The sequence below is a fragment of the Euleptes europaea genome, chromosome 11 (genome assembly GCF_029931775.1).
Source record: "Euleptes europaea isolate rEulEur1 chromosome 11, rEulEur1.hap1, whole genome shotgun sequence".
NCBI lineage: Eukaryota > Metazoa > Chordata > Lepidosauria > Squamata > Sphaerodactylidae > Euleptes > Euleptes europaea.
The window spans coordinates 44,114,652-44,133,349 of record NC_079322.1 but is presented as its reverse complement, the minus strand read 5'-3'; the positions used below and the strand labels follow the sequence as shown (position 1 = coordinate 44,133,349).

General features: G+C 45.3%; 1 non-coding gene across 1 annotated transcript; it reads left to right on the top strand.

Moving 5' to 3' along the window:
* Positions 1 to 6,393: 6,393 nt before the first annotated feature.
* TRNAV-GAC (transfer RNA valine (anticodon GAC)) lies at positions 6,394 to 6,465 on the top strand. The gene has a single exon. It is a non-coding gene; the product is annotated as a tRNA-Val (tRNA).
* Positions 6,466 to 18,698: the final 12,233 nt, after the last annotated feature.

The window sequence follows — 18,698 nt, the reverse complement described above, 5'->3', positions numbered from 1 at the left end:
TCAAAACTTTGCATGGGAGCTTATTTTTAAGTTTTGAGAATTTGGATGGGGAAAATGTGCATCTAGAGAGCGGGATTTGCCACTCTCTAAATGCACATTTTCCCCATACAAGTTCTCAAAACTTTGCATGGGAGCTTATTTTTAAGTTTTGAGAATTTGGATGGGGAAAATGCATCTAGAGAGCGGGATTTGCCACTCTCTAAATGCACATTTTCCCCATACAAGTTCTCAAAACTTTGCATGGGAGCTTATTTTTAAGTTTTGAGAATTTGGATGGGGAAAATGTGCATCTAGAGAGCGGCTAAACCTCCCATGCATAATGGCCCTACGCGCCTTCGTTCTTAAAAAAAAAAAAAAAAAACCAGCAACACACAACCAGCCCTCTGTGGCTCTGCATATACTTCTCCTACAACTTTGCATTACAAAGCCTGTTGTCGAGCGTGAGCTAGAAGCCAGATTTTCCAAAAGGCGAATTTATAACGCAGGTCCCTTTCTCTTTTCTTATGGCCTCATCGAAATAGTTCTCCCTCCCTCCAGTCATCCAGAGTCTCACACATCACTTTGGAAACATACCTTTTATTCTGCCTAAAGATGGAACAGCTGCTTATCTTACAGTCATCGCCTGGAAAACCTTCGTCTGTTAGAATATCTCCGACGTTCCCATGCTGGTTTCAAATAATAATAATAATAATAATGCGAATAGGGCTCCTACCTGAGCAAAAACACACGCCTTCTACCTGTGGCTTCTAGTGGGTGGCTGAGATTTTGCCTGGGACTTGGAGTCCTTCCGCTGCTGCGCTGCTTTCACCGCAGCAGGCGCTGCGAGGAGAACGAACTACGTTACCCATCGTTCCATTCGGCTCATACCTGAAACTAGGAGAGCCAGTTTCGTTACTGGAGTTTCACCTTAGGGCGGGAGGAAGGAGGAAGCGTGTGTGAGAGAGAGAAAGTACGTTCCGTTTCTGTATTTTGTTTTCTGTGCGTTTGGTTTGGTTTGGCCTCCCTGCAGATGAAGGCCTATTGAATTCTGTAGGCTACTCACTGGAAGGTAGCAGCCAGGCAAAATTGGGAGGTCTGATGCCTTGGTGGTTGGAAAACAGTGGGTTTCAATGCTGTGAGCGCAAGAGATTAAAAATAATATCAGAACCTGAATGACCAGATTCTGGAGATGAGACACTCTGAGCTGGCTGCGGGTGGACAAGTTGGGGTGGCGCCAATTGTTAGCTGGGGAGGAAATGGGGCAATTGCTTTTATCCTTTCTTTTCGCTGTTTATGCCCTGTATTGTTCTTCGTTTTATCCTCACAACACTAACCCTGTAAGCTTGGTAGGCATGAGACTCAGAGAGAAAGAGGTGGGCCCAAGGTCACCCAGAGAGCTTTCATAGCAGAGCGGAGATTCAAACTTGGAGACCGGAAGCCATTCAATCACTTTTGCTACTTGGAGAAGAAGGGGGGGGGAATAATTGATGCTTCTGCTTGCAATATTTATTGCTCTCCCCACAACTAATCAGGGTCCAGGAGCTGCAGGTACCATAGCGTACTTTTCCAGATAACTTTTCTGATATAATGATCTCAAGGGATGAAGCATGCCCAACTGTGCCTCGCAGAGTATTCTGGACTTTTGCAGCCTGGCTTGCTTGCACTGTGCTCTCTCTGCTTGCCTTCTCTTTGCCCTGGTGTTTGAGGACTCAGCCGTGCTTGGTTTCTATATCGGGTGCAATTCCACTCTGGTCCTGGTCTCACAAGCAGGATCTTTCTAAGTGTGTCACGCCCTGGCTAAAATGCTCCACTATCTGTAGGTAAACCTGGATATTTTATGGGGGCTTGCTGTTTTATTATTTGATTGAGTCTGTAGCACTTCTTCATTGTGCTTTTTCCTAATGGTGTAAGAAACATTTCTGGATTTGGATGGCCTCAGATATTTCAAAAGTAACCTCTACAATTTGAAAGGTTTCATCCTTGGGATTTTTTCTCTTTTTTGAATGCCAATTGATGAACCCACAAGGATTATGTCACTGCTCCCTGCCACTCAAGATATCCCACACAGACTCGCATCATTGGCTCTTTTGGAATCCTCAATGTTGTGTGATGGCTAATAAGTAATTTTGCATGTGTTTAATTGATTAATCAGAGTATTTGTATGCAGAGGAAGCCACACACTATATAGGAGGACAAAAGCAACAGTAGCTGTTTGCTGATTCATCCGGCAACATTCTTGCCACATTTCTCTCGGGTAGATGATCTGCTGTTGTGCCACTATTATTAGGCTGTATGAGTTTCGAACAATAAACTGAATGAAGTAGTCAACAGTCAGGCTTGAGTTGCAAAAGAACAAGGGTTTGTCCTACACGCACAGCAGCAATAGCTGGAGAATGAATGTGCTAACATATCTGAGCGTATGAAGCTGTGTTACAATGAGTGAAACTGTTTAGCTGGCCCACTAGTACCTACTCTTACTGACAACGGTTCACCAAAGCCTCAAGCAAGAGGTGTTTCCCAGCCCTGTTATCTGAACTCCTTTTCAGCCAGAGGCACCAGGGAATTAAGCTGGAATTCCATGATTGCAAGGTGTGTCTTCTGCAAATGAGCTTTCACTGATGGATTTATATCTTTTTCAAAATGTGTTCAGTACTATCGTTCAGTAATATTTTGAAGCTAGCTTGCAACAAGGCATTAAAAACAAGATTTTTTTTAAAAAGCAAAAATAATGCTCATTTGTTTTATTCCACTTTTCTCCCTAATTGGGAGCAAAAGTGGCTTATCACATCGTCCTCCCTTCCTCCAGTTTATCCTCACCTTAACCCTATACAGGTAGGTGAGGCTGACAGATTGGGGCTGTCCCAGGGTTGCCCGTTGAGCTTCAGTGGCAGAGTGGGGATTTGAACCCAGTTGCCCCAGGTTATAATCCAGCCACTACACTTGCCAGCTCTCGATAATGAAATACCAATAGCAAATAAACCTGTAGATAAAATTACAAGTAATCTAGTAGTCATAATAAACTAAAATCCAACATTCTATAGGATCTAAAATCAGTGGCCTTTGTCCAACAGCCATCACCATTAATCTGTACTACCCATCAAAAGAGAATACCTTCACATACCTTCTAAAATCCAAACATACATCTCAGAGGTGGGAGTTCATAGTGCAGCCATTGAGAAGGCCTTGTCTCATCAAAAAGTCCCCTGTGCAAGCACCAAGTCATTACTGACCCAGGGGATGATGTCACATCCCAAAGTGACTAGGCAGACTATGTTTACAGGGTGGGTTGCCATTGCCTTCCCCAGTGGTCTACACTTTACCCCCAGCAAGAAGGGTACTCACATATTATGGGTACTTGTCACATATGCTTACATTTTAACCTCTGGTAATGCTGGAACATAGAGTAGGGCCTCTCCTGCTGACCTAACCTTCCTTATTTTTATTGATACTCTGCTTTTCTCCCCAGTGGGGACCCAAAGCAACTTACACACATGAACACATGAAGCTGCCTTATACTGAATCAGACCCTTGGTCCATCAAAGTCAGTATTGTCTACTCTGACCGGCAGCGGCTCTCCAGGGTCTCCGGCAGAGGTCTTTCACATCACCGACTTGCCTAGACCCTTTAACTGGAGATGCTGGGGATTGAACCTGGGACCTTCAGCATTCCAAGCAGATGCTCTACCACTGAGCCACAGCCCCCCCCCCTACAACAGTGAGTTTCCATGGCAGACAACAGATTCAAACCTTGCTTTCTCAGATCCTAATCCAACTACATGCTGATGCTAGTATGTCCGCAGTTATTGGAGAAGGCAGCTTTTGAAACTCCGATTCCAAACTTTTTAAGGGGGGGTTAAAGGTTGAAATCATCACTTTAAATTTACTTCAGAAACAAAATCGGGAGCTAGTGAAGTTTGATCAAAACTGATGTAAAATGCTTTGAGCAGCTTGTCCCTTTTAGCCTATGAGTAACTGTATTCTGGAACAGTATCTTATGACAACTTTCCAAAGGCAGCTCTTTGAGGAACACATTACAATAAACCAGTTTAGAGCCTCCAGGCATGCGTAACTAGGAAGTCAGATTGCTCCAGGAGGTTCATTTAAATGGCCAGATCAAGAAGTACAGTAATCCCCAAATGGGGAAGTATAACCTCATTGAGCACAGGCTGAGCCGCACCTCACAGATCAGCTGATACTAGTGCTGCCAACCGCCAGGTGGCTGGAGATTTCCTTTTATTGTAACTGATCTCCACATATCAGTTCACCTGAAGAAAATGGTCACTTTGGAAGGTGGACTCTATGGTATTACACTCCTTTGAAGTCCCTCCCCTCCCAAACCACCCCTCCTCAGGCTCTACCCCCAAATCTCCAGATATTTCCCAACCTGAGGTGGCAACCCTAGCTGATACCCTAATTTTCATTCTTTCATTGGTTAACACATATCAGGTCTTGCACATGTGCCAATTTAAACAACCTTTGTAAAGCTGGGGAACAGTTTTTTTTTTTTAATATTTCTATAATATGTACTGTGAGAATTATGATTCTGCAACTCTAAAGTGAGAAAACAGAATATCCCTTGACCCATTCTAGATCAGACTGGAGTAATAGATATACTAGAATTCTTTATTTCTTTTTGAAATAGTTTGTTTCCCTAAGTAAATCTTTCTTTTGTTTCTTATTATTTGTTGCTGTTTTGTGCTCTTGCCACATACTAAGGTTTGCTAGGGAAATGGTTCAGTGTAATGTAATAGAGGAAAGTAAACAGTGAGTTGCAAAAAGCCACATGTAAATATCCAGAAAGCTGTGCAGAGAGCCATATCTTTTGGTCTTATTTTGAATACCCCGGAACTCCAACCTACCATAGTATGCTAAGCGGGTGAATTGACAGCTCCAGGAAGTAAGTTCTGGAATGAGATGTGGTTGATCTTAGCTATTTTTGATTCTTAAAAAAAAAAAAGTTAGGATATTTTTTAAGTACGGTATAACGTAAGATTTCTTTTTTGTAGTCTACCGCCTCCATCAAACCAGTACTTCCTGCTGCATCTATCCCTCTTCAAAACTGTTTTAGTCAAAAGTGAAGTAAACAATGTAATTATTGCCTCCAGCTTAGAGAAGGGGTATACAGTGCTGGTTACTTTAGGCGTTATTGACACAATCTGATTCACTTCTTGCTGCCTCATTATTGCCGTAACTTCTGATGCGATATTTTTATCCCATTTCCTCCGGACAATTACTTTTTCCTTACTTGCATGTGGGAGACCTTTTAATTCAAAATATAATTCCAGCAGGAAATGGTCGCTGGTTAATATATCAGCTACCTGTAACTTTACTAAGGGCAATACATTGTGGAAAGAGATGATAAAATAATCTAATCATTTGTTTTAGTCTGATACTTGAGTAATTTATACTTTTATTCTCAGACCTCCGTGTTAGAATCAGGCGGGTATAGAATCATTTATTGATCTTTGTATTGCATTTGATTCCGTATCTCTGGTTCAACTTTGGGAAAAAGTCTTTAATATGGGCTTGACTGGCAGATTATTGATGCTTATTAGGAATTTATAGTCTGAAAATCTTATACAGATTTGTATACCATGTAGCTCTACCCTGTCAAACCCAATCATGATAAGAAGAGGTGTAAAGCAGGGCTGGATCCTGTAAGTGGCCCCAACAGCAGCGGGGAGGGCTGGATGCCGGTCTCCGGGTGCTGCCATGGCAGCGCCACCCCAGGACACCGCCAGGTCCTTCCGCCAGTGTCCCACCAGTGTAAAGGCCCACGATGGGTTCCACGGGGTGTTCCAGAATCCCCCAGGGCATTCCCAGGGCATTCTGGGGGGTGAGGCTGCCTGTAGCCAGCCTCCTGTCCCCTTTCACCCCATAATGCTGGCGCCGAGAATGGTGTTGCTGCACCTGCTTTTTAGCAGGCGCAGCCTTGCTGTTCTCTATGGGGCGAAAAGCCCCATTTAAACTTTTTAAAGCTTGCAAAAGGCTTTTTTAAGGTTTTCGGCAGCCGGAAAACCAGTTTGGAGACGGTGTGTGGCGCCTCCTCCACGCCATCCCTGGCCACCAGGGCTCAGGAATGCACTGTACAATTAAAATTAGAGTTCCCAAACCTATCATCTATTATATATCAGTCTGTCATTAACATTTTGTACTCCTTCTTTGAGCCATCAACAGCTCCTGCTACGTTTCAGTTGTTAATTTTAGATATCTCTGTGTCTACCTTGACTAGTAAGTTAGACAAAAGATTTTCAAAGCTGTACGGCAACAGTTCCCAAACTGTGCTCCATGGAGCACTTGGTGCTCCGCGAAACATCTCCTAGTACTCTGTGAAGAGATTGGAATGAAAAATGCTACTGTCATTCAGTTAAGTATATAGGTGCTAGTTGAAAATTACTGCTCCGTGATATGGGGAGGGGCTGTGGCTCAGTGGTAGAGCATCTGCTTGACATGCAGAAGGTCCCAGGTTAAATCCCTGGCATCTCCAGTTAAAGGGAATAGGCAAGTAGGAGAGGTGAAAGACCCCTGCCTGAGACCCTGGAGAGCAGCTGCAGGTCTGAGTAGACAATACTGACTTTGATGGACCAAGTATAAGGTAGTTTCATGCGTTCATGTGAATTTCTCTCCTGAAAAGTGCTCCATGACTCAAAAAGTTTTAGAACTGCTGCTGTCAGGAATAGTTTTCAGAAAGCAAGCTGTAAGTAATTACAAAATAAGATTTTAAATGAGGATTATTTCTTAGTGTTTAAGGACACAAATCGTGAATGTTTACCTCTCTTCTTCTAGATACCCTTTAACAGAATTTTTCCTTGCCCTACTATTTCTGCTGGTTAGAAATCCATACATTTAGACAAACTTTCTTACTGGCAAGGTATAATGCCTCAGACTCAGCTAAGACACAAGGGAGATGCAATAAAATTATTGCAGAAGAATGCAAATGCTCATTTTGTCTGGATCAAGTAGACTCCCTAGCCCACATTGTTTTAGCAGTTCACAAAATAATATTCTACGAAATAAATATGTCATTCCCTGGATAAAACAGCTAATGACACTTTCTGAGAAGTGGATACTGCATCAAGTAGATCAGTGAGTTGCATGAGAGATGTGGCAACTTTCCTCTTTATTGTGTCAAGAAAAAAAAATTAATCTTCATTTCCCCCTTTTTTGAAGTGTGAAATGGCAGATGAATAGCCAAGGACTGGTGATCTAGAGAAAGAAAAAGTTAGATATGTTGGCAATTATATGTACAAGTGGGGACCCATGATACTCATGGAGGGGGGAAATCACTCAATTCCTTCCTTACTGCTCAGTGGACAGGTCGGGAGTCTTGGGAGAAATTCTGTATCCCCCACCCCCCCATTGCCAAGCCTGGTGTGGTTTCAGGCCCTTCCACCGCTACTGCTGAGCCGAGGGACAGGTTCCGGTGTCTGCCGCCGCTACAGCCGGCCTGGAGCTGATGTCCTCCTCTGCTGCTGTTGCTGCTCAGCCTGGGGCAGCTGCCAGTTTCCACCACCAGCCCAGAGTGGTTGCCAACATCCACTGCTGCTGAGCCCAGAGCTGCAGACGGCATCTGGCATGGCAACCAGTCTGGAGCAGCCACCAACTTCCTCCTCCACTGCTGCTGCTGAGCATGGGGCAGCTGCCAGTGTCCACCACTGCCTCCAAAGCCAGCCCAGAGGAGCGGCCACTGACGTCCTCCACTGTCATGTCCGGGCCCTGAGTGGTTCTATTCCTCTTGGTGAGTGCGGTGTCTGCGTGTACACAGACAATGCAAATGTATTGGGGGGGGGATTTACCACCCTCCAATATATTTTATTGTAAATTTCAGATTTTTCTGCAAACATGAGGATTTCCCCAAGTTTGAAGAATAATCTGTTTAGGGTAAGCGTGCCCCTTATCCGCAGATTTAGGTATCCACAGATAGGGAGCACACTTGGGAATTAGATATATAGATAATATACTATAATTGATCACTCACAGAGCCTGCAGACAGCTCTTGGGACTGCAAATATTTATCACTCTCTGAATCATTTAAACTCACCTTTTTTAAAAAAATCAAAGTGATTCTGCTAATTTGGTCAGAAAATATGTCAGCTAGTGGCTTGCCATTTCCTTGACTGAATGTAAGTTGCACAGTTCCAAAGTAGGCCACAGGTTGGAGCTGTTGGAGCAAGGGAAACCGCGCTCCTCCCTGCCCTAAGTGCATGGGAGCAAACCCTGTTGATTTCACTACTTCTAAGCAAGTATGTAGAGGATGGCAACTTTCATTCTTTTCAGTAGTAGGGCTGAAGTGGCTGAAGGTACTTCAGGTGATAGTAAAATGAATTCAGCTTAGAAGAGTGACATGCATGGTGATCCTTCATAAATGATGCTGCTGTGCACTTAGAATCCATTCAAAGGTGAGAACAGAATCACTTCAGTATCTAAATGTTGAAGAATTCAATCTGGCACCCTTTTTTGACCTAGCACATAATATATAAACAAGCATATTGATAGCCTATGTCTCATACCGCTGCCTACTTGCTACTCTATGATTCTACCTCACATGTAAATATGGCAGAATCATAGAACCATAGAGTTGGAAGGGACTACCAGGGTCATCTAGTCCAACCCCCTGCACAATGCAGGAAATTCACAACTACCTCCCCCCCACCCCCCCAGTGACTCCTACTCCATGCCCAGAAGATGGCCAAGGTGCCCTCCCTCTCATGAACTGCCCCAGGTCATAGAATCAGCATTGCTGACAGATGGCCATCTAGCTTCTGCTTTAAAACCTCCAGGGAAGGAGAGCTTACCACCTCCCGAGGAAGCCTGTTCCACTGAGGAACTGCCCTAACTGTTAGAAAATTCTTCCTAATGTCTACACGGAAACTCAGGTTAGGCTATGAGAGAACAGCTGACCCAAGGTCACGCAGTGAGCTTCCATGGCAGAGTGGGGATTCGAAACTAGGTCTCTCAGATCTTACTCCCTCACGCTAAGCACTATGCCACGCTGGCTGTAGAACAAGCACCCAGCCGTTATCATCATCCATGGCTGCTCCCCACTACCAAAAAAAACAATCTTGCACTTACTACCTCCTGACAACTGTCCAAGTGCTGCCACGGATTAGCCAGCCATCAGTGCCAAGGACTGAGAAGTAACAGCTTGTTGGGTCATGGCTCTGGGCCCCCTCTGGGCCCTGAGCCCTCAGCATCTGCCGGAGTGTACCAGCCCGTTCCATTGTCAAACAAAGCTGGGATTGAGTATTTTGATGTAGTTCAATTTAAGCACTAAAGTTTTTTAAGAGAGTTACAATATCCAGCATAATGGCAATTGTAAGAGTTATAACATAGTCTAGAAAGGCCTTAAATCAGGGGTGGGGAACCTTTTTCCTGCTAAGGGCCATTTGCGCATTTACAACATTATTCGGGGGCCATAACCAGGTGTAGATCTCCCGGGGTGGGGAGACTACGGTTTCCAGGTCTTCAGCCACCACCTTGAGGTTGGCAACCCCAGGGAAGACCGCACAGAGAAGGCCTGGAGGGCGCCCCTGCTCCCTCGTCCTCCCCCGCTCCCAGGCGGGAGGGCAGCCAGTGGTAGGCCTGAGCAAATGAGGCGCCAGGAGGCAGCCGATCCACAGGGAAGAAAGGGAGGAAGGAAAGAAAACAGAGAAAGAGGAAAAGGGAGGGAGGGGAAAAGAGAGAGAAAGGGAGAAAGAAATGGAGGGAGGGGGAGAAAGAAAGAAAAGGATGGAGGGAGACAGACAAAGAGACAGAAAAAGAGGGAGAGAAAGGAGAGTGACAGAAAAAGAAGAAGAAAAGAAAGAAAAGCCTTCCCCCCCACACACACACCTGTGCACGCCGGCCCCAAGCGACCAGGCCCCAACCTCCACGCCTCCCCCCCCACACCCCCGGCCCCAGAGCTCCCGAGGGCCGCAGAAAATGTCCTCGGGGGCCGCATACGGCCCCCGGGCCTGAGGTTCCCCATCCCTGCCTTAAATAAAGAGTTTTGAATGGATCTTCTAGTATCATGTCCTTTTTGAAGAGGCTTGCTAATTATATACGCTGGGATATTTTATTCGGTTTGCATTAAGCCATTTTGAGATGCCTTACTAAATTTGCAGTGACAGTAGAAAGGGGAAAAATACTGGTTTAATAATATCACAAATGAAACAGATAAATACGCCGTTATGTTGAACGGGAGCATTACAACCCAGCCAAAGTTATGGTTGAAATATTCTGCATGGGGAGCCCTAAGGGCTTGGATCAACAAGGAACTCCTCATGCAGACAATTGATCCAAAGAGCTGAGAGTGGCTCTGTTGAGAATAGTGAAAGAATGCAAGTTCTGAGAGGGCAGTTTATTTGTGCAACATCATTTCTCCTAATCCCTTCATCAGTCAAGCTGCATCTGAGAGTATTTGTTCTCAAGAGTCTTCCAGTACAGGCATTCTGTTATCTACTTTCCTCACTGGCAGTGTCGTCATTCAATTGTAGCAACCATTCACCAGGTAGAAAGTCTTCCTTTGAAAGGTGGCCTTGATTTGGTCCTATTGTCACCATCATTTCACAAACACAATGGCCTGGCTGTTGGGGTATAAGCAAGTTTGTCCTGATAGGGGATGCAGGATCTTCTACAATATGAGTTGGTCTGCAGGGACTCGGACACAGCATTGTCCAGGAACATGGCTTATGACACCAGTTATGAAAGAGCAACCAGGGCAGATCAAATCACAGAACACAAATCACATTTCTTGTGTGGCCAACAGGGGAGTGCAAAAGTCAGAGCAACTTTACTATAATGTGATGTCCCATGAACTCCCAGAAGCAAAGCTGAAAGGGGGGAGGGGACAGTGTCACTTTCAGCAGAGTCCACTGACACCCACCAATCACATTGGGATTGGTGAAGGGTAACAATTATCACTGAAAACACCTGTACATTAGCCAAGTGTGAAGGGAACCAACCCACTCGTGGCGATGCCGGCACACACCGTGATAGCACCATATCCTACCACATACACAAAAGGGAATCTCAGTGACACAGAAGAAGCCCAGCAGGTGTGTTGGTATGAATCACTGTGGTGCCACCTTCATAGCCCACATGCGCTCCCTTTCACGTGTATTCTTAGAGACATGTGGAAGCTCTAACATGGGTTCAGGACACTCACTCAGAACTGAAACCCTTTAGGGGGGATTAAGCTCATAGGGTTGCAATGTCAATCACATGAATGACAACAGCTTACTTTCCAGGATTCAATCCTATCCATCACCCTATTTGTGGTGCTTGTTCTTATCATTAAGTTAGATGTGACATTTACATATAAGCTAAACAAGCTATAGCTTAGGGCCCCACTCTATTGGGCCCCCCAAAAAAAATTAAAGGAAAAAAACCCTGGATGTACATTTCCCAAATACAAGATAAAAAAACAAATAAAATAAAACCTACATACAGCAACAGTGTTTTGTGTTGTGTAGGCTCCTATGATGTAAGTAATGGGCCCCGCCTGCTCCCTAAAATATCACTGGTTTGCTCATTTCTATATATAGGGTGCCTACATTCTGCATGGACTGGTTGCATGGCAACATGTAGCATGCAGCTGCAGACTGCAGTGCAGCACAGTTGAATGTAGGTCAAGCTGTTGTACCTGTTATCTGGACATATAAAGGGCCCTTTTACCTTCAATAGCTTAGGGCCTCATCAAACCTAAATCCGGCCCTGTAGATGTCTGACAAGCTTGTTTTTTCCCCCAGCTAAACTACATTTACAGAACTACTTGAAATCCTCTTGAAGCTGATGTGACTTAAGAACAGAAGAATAACTCCATGTCTGCATGGTTCATGAAGCCAGTGGAGCGACACTGATTTATACTAGCCAATGAGCTGGCAGAGAGCCAGCAATGAGCCCAGAATATGTATTCAGAATGGTTACAAAGCAATTGTTTTATCTTTGAGATAAGCTGTTATTAACTTAAGAAGGGACGGATGTTTTTATTTCTTTTCAAGAAGACTGGGCCGAGGTTGTCTGAACACTGTGCAGTTCTGGGGATATTGCATAGGCACTGTGCTTTTTAAACCTTTCTCTGTGAAATAAAACTAGATATTGTGTGTGTGTTCTGTGTATTTGACATTTCTCATACTGGGCGAGAATAATTAATTAGATTAATTGCATTTTCTTGCAGATGCATGAATGGTTTGAGGGAAAAGTTTGCAGATTACGTTTTGTTTTGCCTTTGGAGCTAATATCACGACAGGTGGAGCCCAAACTGTCCTTGGTATTTTTAGAAATGGTTGTTCAAGAGGAAACTGTAAAGCCTGCCGCAAAAAATAAAAAAGAGAGAGAAAGAAAGATTTGTATCAATGGAAGAACTGCAGGCCAAATATAACTGTGACGTCACTGAGGGCAAATCCATTTGTATACCAGGCTTGCCAGCCTGAATTAATTTCCTTTAGGGTCTGAGCAAGAGTACAGTCATTGGATTTTTAATGAAATAAATTAGGTGTTCAGCACAGCAAAGACCCATAAAAGGCACAGTCAAACTAGATTTACAGCACATTCTTGAGGGGGGGTGAATCTCCTTAGGAGGAGACATGTCCTCGCAGCCAGCGTAAGTGCATCTTATCACGGGACAAGACACACGCTGGCGGCAAGGGCAGTTCCATTGGCGCCGTGGAACTGCGCCTTGCCCCTCCGCCGGCCCAATCTCCCTGTGGCGCAGACCACAGGGAGGGGGGGCATTCCCAGGGCGTTCTGGCCGTCGGCGTCCAGGCTGGCATTGCTGCACCTGCTTTTTAGCAGGTGCAGCCTTGCTGTTTTCAATGGGTTTTCAATGGCAGTGTGCAGGAAATGGCTTAGGAGGAGGCATGGCTGCGCCTCTTCCCCTCTGTCCCTGCATGCCTGCAGCTCAGGAATGGGCTGATAGAGCCTGTTTCCAAGGGGAAGTTAAACCTAAAAAGGTGGTGCAGGACCTCTAGCATCCCAGGAGGTGTTCCCAGGGCAAAAGGGGTTTGAAAGCTGCCCAAAGGCAGCGCCGCCCCAGGGAATGCCCCAGGAATGCCTCCTGGGATGCCAGTGTAGGGATTTGCGCTGGGAAGTATGTCTGAGCCCCATGCTGCGGCATAGCTAACTACATCAGTGTGAGCTCTTTATACTGTCTTGAGTGTCTTGATTTTTGCACTGCTTTATGTGGACCCCACTGATGGCCTCACCAGCTTCAATGAGCTTCTCGTTGACTTCTCCTGACATCCTGATATCTGTAATGATAATTTTAAATTATGAACCTAATTTCAGGGCTGTCAGAAGTTGGTCTGTCAATCACTGTCAATTCCCCCCCTTACTGAAATGGGATTTAAAATATTTCAAATTAAGTAGAAATCCAAATGTTTTCCTGAACCACATACTAAATAAATAAGATTAGCAGTTAAATGAGTGCTATCAATGGTTTGGTTCACAAGAAATTTCCTTTTAATTCACAATTAATTGCTCTTTAAAAATCTGACATAATTTGTATATACCACTAGCAAAGTACAGTTTTCACGGGTGATGGAAAATGGATTTTTAAAAGGATGTAATCTTCTTAAGACAATTCTACAGGATTCCTTGCAAGAACCTGCATGTGAACAATTCTCATGAGTTGAACTTTTCAGGACCTTGTGCCAATATTAATTTTCAAGGTGGTTCTTAAAAAAGGAGAATGTATGGGAACAATCCTAAGCAGGTCTACTCAAAAGTAAGTGTCATTTTATTCCGTGTAATTGCTGTCATAGCTCTCTTTATCCTGAATGGGAATCTGTATGGCATCTGTATCGATTGCTGAAAGTGATGTCACTGCATTACCAGAAACATCACAACATCAGCAGCGAAGGCTGCCACCATCTGGTGAGTCTCCCACCAGTTGCCAGCCTTGGAAGGGAATGGGGCTGGTGCCCAAGACCACCGGGGGCCATGGGCACAGATTGCGGGAGAGCAGACCCCAGCTGGGACTCCTGTCCACCTAGGGTGTGTGGCTTGCTGTCTGTGCCCTTTTGGGATGGCAGCCCTACTTCAGTAGTCACATCGATCAGCATCGGCTCACCCATTGCTGCCTCTTGCGCCAGCACCAGAGCCAAAGGGTGAACTGATGCCCTGCTTTGGGACTGCTGACTAGATGAGAAGACCATGGAGTTTTGGCTTGTGCCACCATAGCAGTTGCTCGGCTCGCTGTGTTCCTGGACCTTTTAGGCTTCCCACCCTGCCTTCATTTCAGAACACCCCCCAAAGTTAGCAAAAAGTTAGCATACACATTTATTTAGCATCCATGATTTATATTGTAACCAGTGGAGCCCCAAGCTGTCCCACTTCTACTCTCTGTATAATTGAATGTGCCAGAATTATTTGCATTTTGAGCAACCCACCAGCTCCATCAGTGCAACTGAATGGCCCTAAGACAGTGATGGCGAACCTTTTAGAGACCGAGTGCCCAGACTGCAACCCAAAACCCACTTATTTATCGCCAAGTGCCAATACGGCAATTTAACCTGAATACTGAGGTTTCAGTTTAGCAAAAACAACTCATGCATTCACATATTTTGATTGATATTCCCTTCTTGGGGAATTTGCATAAATAAGAGGCTTAAAGCTGGGCTGGCTAAGGGCAAGGAAGACTCCTCTATGATCATAGAATCATAGAGTTGGAAATTTCTTCTAGAAATGAGGCTTGGGGGAAGCTACCGTATATACTCGCGTATAAGCCAAGTTTTTCAGCCCAAAAAAAGGGCTGAAAAAGCCGGCCTCGGCTTATACGCGGGTCAATACGGTAGAGGGGGGAAGGAGGAGGGAGGGGGGAACTTACCACCGCCATCTTTTCCAGGCCGGGAGCGGCCTCCAGAGCCCCCCTGCAGCCGCAGGGAGGGCGCTCCGCCGCCCCCGCCGCCTTCTCCAGGCCGGGAGAGGCCTCTAGAGGCCCTCTGCGGCCGCGGGGAGGGCGCTCCGCCGCCCCCGCCGCCTTCTCCCGGCCGGGAGAGGCCTCTAGAGGCCCTCTGCGGCCGCGGGGAGGGCGCTCCACCGCCCCCGCCGCCTTCTCCCGGCCGGGAGCGGCCTTCAGAGGCCTGCTGCGGCTGCGGGGAGGGCGCTCCGCCGCCCCCGCTGGATCCGCCGCTTCCCGCCGCCAGGAGCCCAGAAGGTAAGTCTTGGGGGGGAGGGGTTATAAGCCGACCCTCGGCTTATACGCGGGTGCCTAATTTTTCCCCATTTTTGGGGAGAAATTAGGCACCTCGGCTTATACGCGGGTATATACGGTAAGTAGACAGACAGAGATACATCCTGGCATGACAGGAGGGTCAAAGATATGGCCCACGTCTGAGAACAAAGCCACTGTAGTACCAGCCACATGGGACACCTGAAGCTTCATGGACCTTTGTCTATCAAGGTCAGTACTGTCAACTCACTGCAAAGCAGGTGTTCTACCGTTGAACCATGTTCCCCACCCCCAGCTCCTCAAGTACTTCTGAATTCCATAGATTTCAAGGGGAGAAAAGTATTTTCTTCTATTTAGCTCTCAGACTGAAACCAAGAGGACTAAAGGCCAAACCACACATTAGGTTGAAGATCCATTACTAGATCTCCACATGGATTTTTCACCCTAAAATGCAACCATAGGGACAGACCACAGTGGGCTGGGAGGATATTAACTTTCTTCATTTTCCCAATTAAAAATGTCCTCCCCAACTGGGTGGCTATTGTTCCTGGTAGACAAATCTTTTTCTGTCTTCTTTCCTTACTAGGAGATAATTGTACCTGGTGTGGAGGGGAGGGTTCAGCTGAGAAGTTAGTACCTTGTTGTCTCTGTAAAGGGCCTTTTTAAAACAGCTGCACCCTGGGACCAAGTTCAGAATTAGATATATAGGTGAGTCAGCAGAGCGCTTAACATTCTGTAAGGGGGAAAAAAAACAATAATGATGTTTGAAAAGGCAGTTGGAATGGGGTGAAGCGAGTCAGTTGGATGGTAAGGGATGATGAGAAGCTGACAGAGTAAGCAGGGATAAAAAGAAAAAAGGCAGAGCAATCAATGTGGTAATACCTACCTAGGAAAGCAGAATGGAAGAAACTGAAGACGGGCGTGGCCCCCGACAAACAGCTGAGCTGCCCTGCAGCTCAGCTGAGAGGAGGGGGCGTGGCAAGGTGCTCGGCCACAGCCTCCCCATCCGAACATGAAGATGGGCGGGGGCCCCGACAAACAGCTGAGCTACGGCAGCAGCTCAGCTGAGACAGAGGGAGGGGCTTGCCCTGGTGCAAGAGAGGGAGGGCGCCAACGCAGGCTTGGGGAACATGGGCTTGGGGAGAAGGAGCACCGCACCACGGCAACACGGCACAGCCCTAGGCAGACACGAGGGCTCCGTGCGTGCCCACAGAGAGGGCTCGGCGTGCCGCTTGCGGCATACATGCCATAGGTTCACCAACACGGCCCTAAGATGAATGTTCAACAGATGGCAAGGGCTATGGTCTTTAAGATAGTCATTGCAGCATGTAAATCACAATGCAACATGTATGGCAGTACATAGCCCTAAGGATTTATAATTATACATAAATCCATGAGGGTGATACATTGCTATTTTATGCACACCCATTATAATGCATGGAGTAACTTCACAGGACCACACGAACACAAGCACTTACCGATATATAGTCAACAGTCTATCTGAGCTCAATGGTCTGTCATCATAATCATGAATACAGACTTACACACCCGTCAGTGTTTTACAGATGAAAATAGACGGATGGTTATACCACAGAAATGCTCATACCCAGTAATTCTGCTTTTTTTAGTTGTTATTGTCATTGGTTTTTTTCTAATGAAATTTTTAAAAAAAGAAGAAATGCTTATACCAAAAATTTCTATGTGATCATGTGTACACACACACCATTGAACACATTGTTGAAGTCTCTTCACTAACTGGATATATACTCTATAAATTTACTCCTCAATGCCCTACTCTTCACTCCTCAGTGCCCTGTTCTTCACTCCTTGATGCCCTGCTCTTCACTGATTTCCAGCCAAGGGAATTGGATTTAAGATGTAGTACACAAACATTTCCCTGACCTGGACGGCCCAGGCTAGCCTGATCTCGTCAGATCTCAGAAGCTAAGCAGGGTCAGCCCTGGTTAGTATTTGGATGGGAGACCACCAAGCAACACCAGGGTTGCTATGCAGAGGAAGGCACTGGTAAACCCCCTCTGTTAGTCTCTTGCCATGAAAACCCCAAAAGGGGTCGCCATAAGTCAGCTGCGACTTGAAGGCACTTTATATTTAGATAGATAGATAGATAGATAGATAGATAGATAGATAGATAGATAGATAGATAGATAGATAGATAGATACACACACACACACACATTATAATCCAATGCAGAAATACTGCAGATTACTCCAGTCTAAATCCATGGATTTGAATGGGTTTAGACTGGAGTAACACTGCATAGGATTGCCCTGAAAGTTTCCTACATCATGTTACTGCAGTTATCAGCAGCTGAGCTTAGCGGGCATATAAGTTACCTTGCTGTGTGCCAAAGAGAAAATGCATCCATGAGTGATTAACTTGTGGAGAGACTCCAGGGAGGGAGCTGAACCTTGAAGAAGTTTAGCAAAATGTTAACAAGGCATCAAAACAATGCAAAAATTGGAACAAAGCAAGGGCAGTAATTGACCAGGGACCAGGAAAAACAGGGGCTGGCAGTGCACTCCAAAAGGGATTTGCACCTTTCTGAATCCATTGGGTTGAAAAAGGTGTAACTCTTCTTAGGGCTGCACTGTAAATCTGGTAAACAGGAACCACCTGAGCATGGGTTCTCTACATACAGTAAAGACTGTCATATGTTTAAAATGCAAAGTAATCATTTTCAATGTGGAACAAACAGACTGAAGTTGATTTTCAATTAGTGGATGCTGTTGGGGAAGGAGATGTTAAAGTGCTTGATTATGGAGACAAGTTTGGACTCAGTCTCCATTCACCTGTTCTGTTCAGTCAGGGCATTTCTCTGCTAGGTGCTCACGGAACAATTTCCTTTTTATATTCTCTCATATTTCATTTTTTTCTCACGTATCATTGTAGGTGTTGTGGCTTTTGCACTCTCAAAGCTTTCAGAGGTCCTTGATCTCTCTTTCTGCCCACTCCCTGCATCAACATAACAAAGGGTTTTTTCTTTGCTTCCTACTACCACTGGCAAATTTATATAGTGATCTGTACAACTGTCTGCATAGCATTTCTTTCCTAAATAATAATTCTCTGTGTGCTGTCTACTCCCTCGGGACAGCAAAGTTAACATCAATAAAAATGACAGCCAACATTATGGGAGAAGTGGGAGGAAGGTAAAGTGCATATTAGCGGGGGAAACGGAACATAAGGTGCATCCAGAATGATACTACTACTTAGTATTTATATAGTACTCTGTAAAATACTCAGAGCTCTGGAAATCCACAATCACATTCATCATTATAATAGCTCCATAAAATAAGACAGCGTTCTTATCCCCTTTATTAGCAATGGGAACCGAGATGCTGAGAGATTGGCTTGCCTAAGGACACTCAACAAAATCGTGGCTGAAATGATATTTGAAGAAACAGAGAGTTTTTGTCTTGCAGCTCATTTTCTTAATCACCTCATTTTCCTAGATCTAAAGAGCGAAAGAAATGTAGCCTGGTTCAGACGCAATGCAAAAACTATGGTTTTTATTTCAGCTACAGCGAGTTCGTAAGACAAGGCTTGCAGA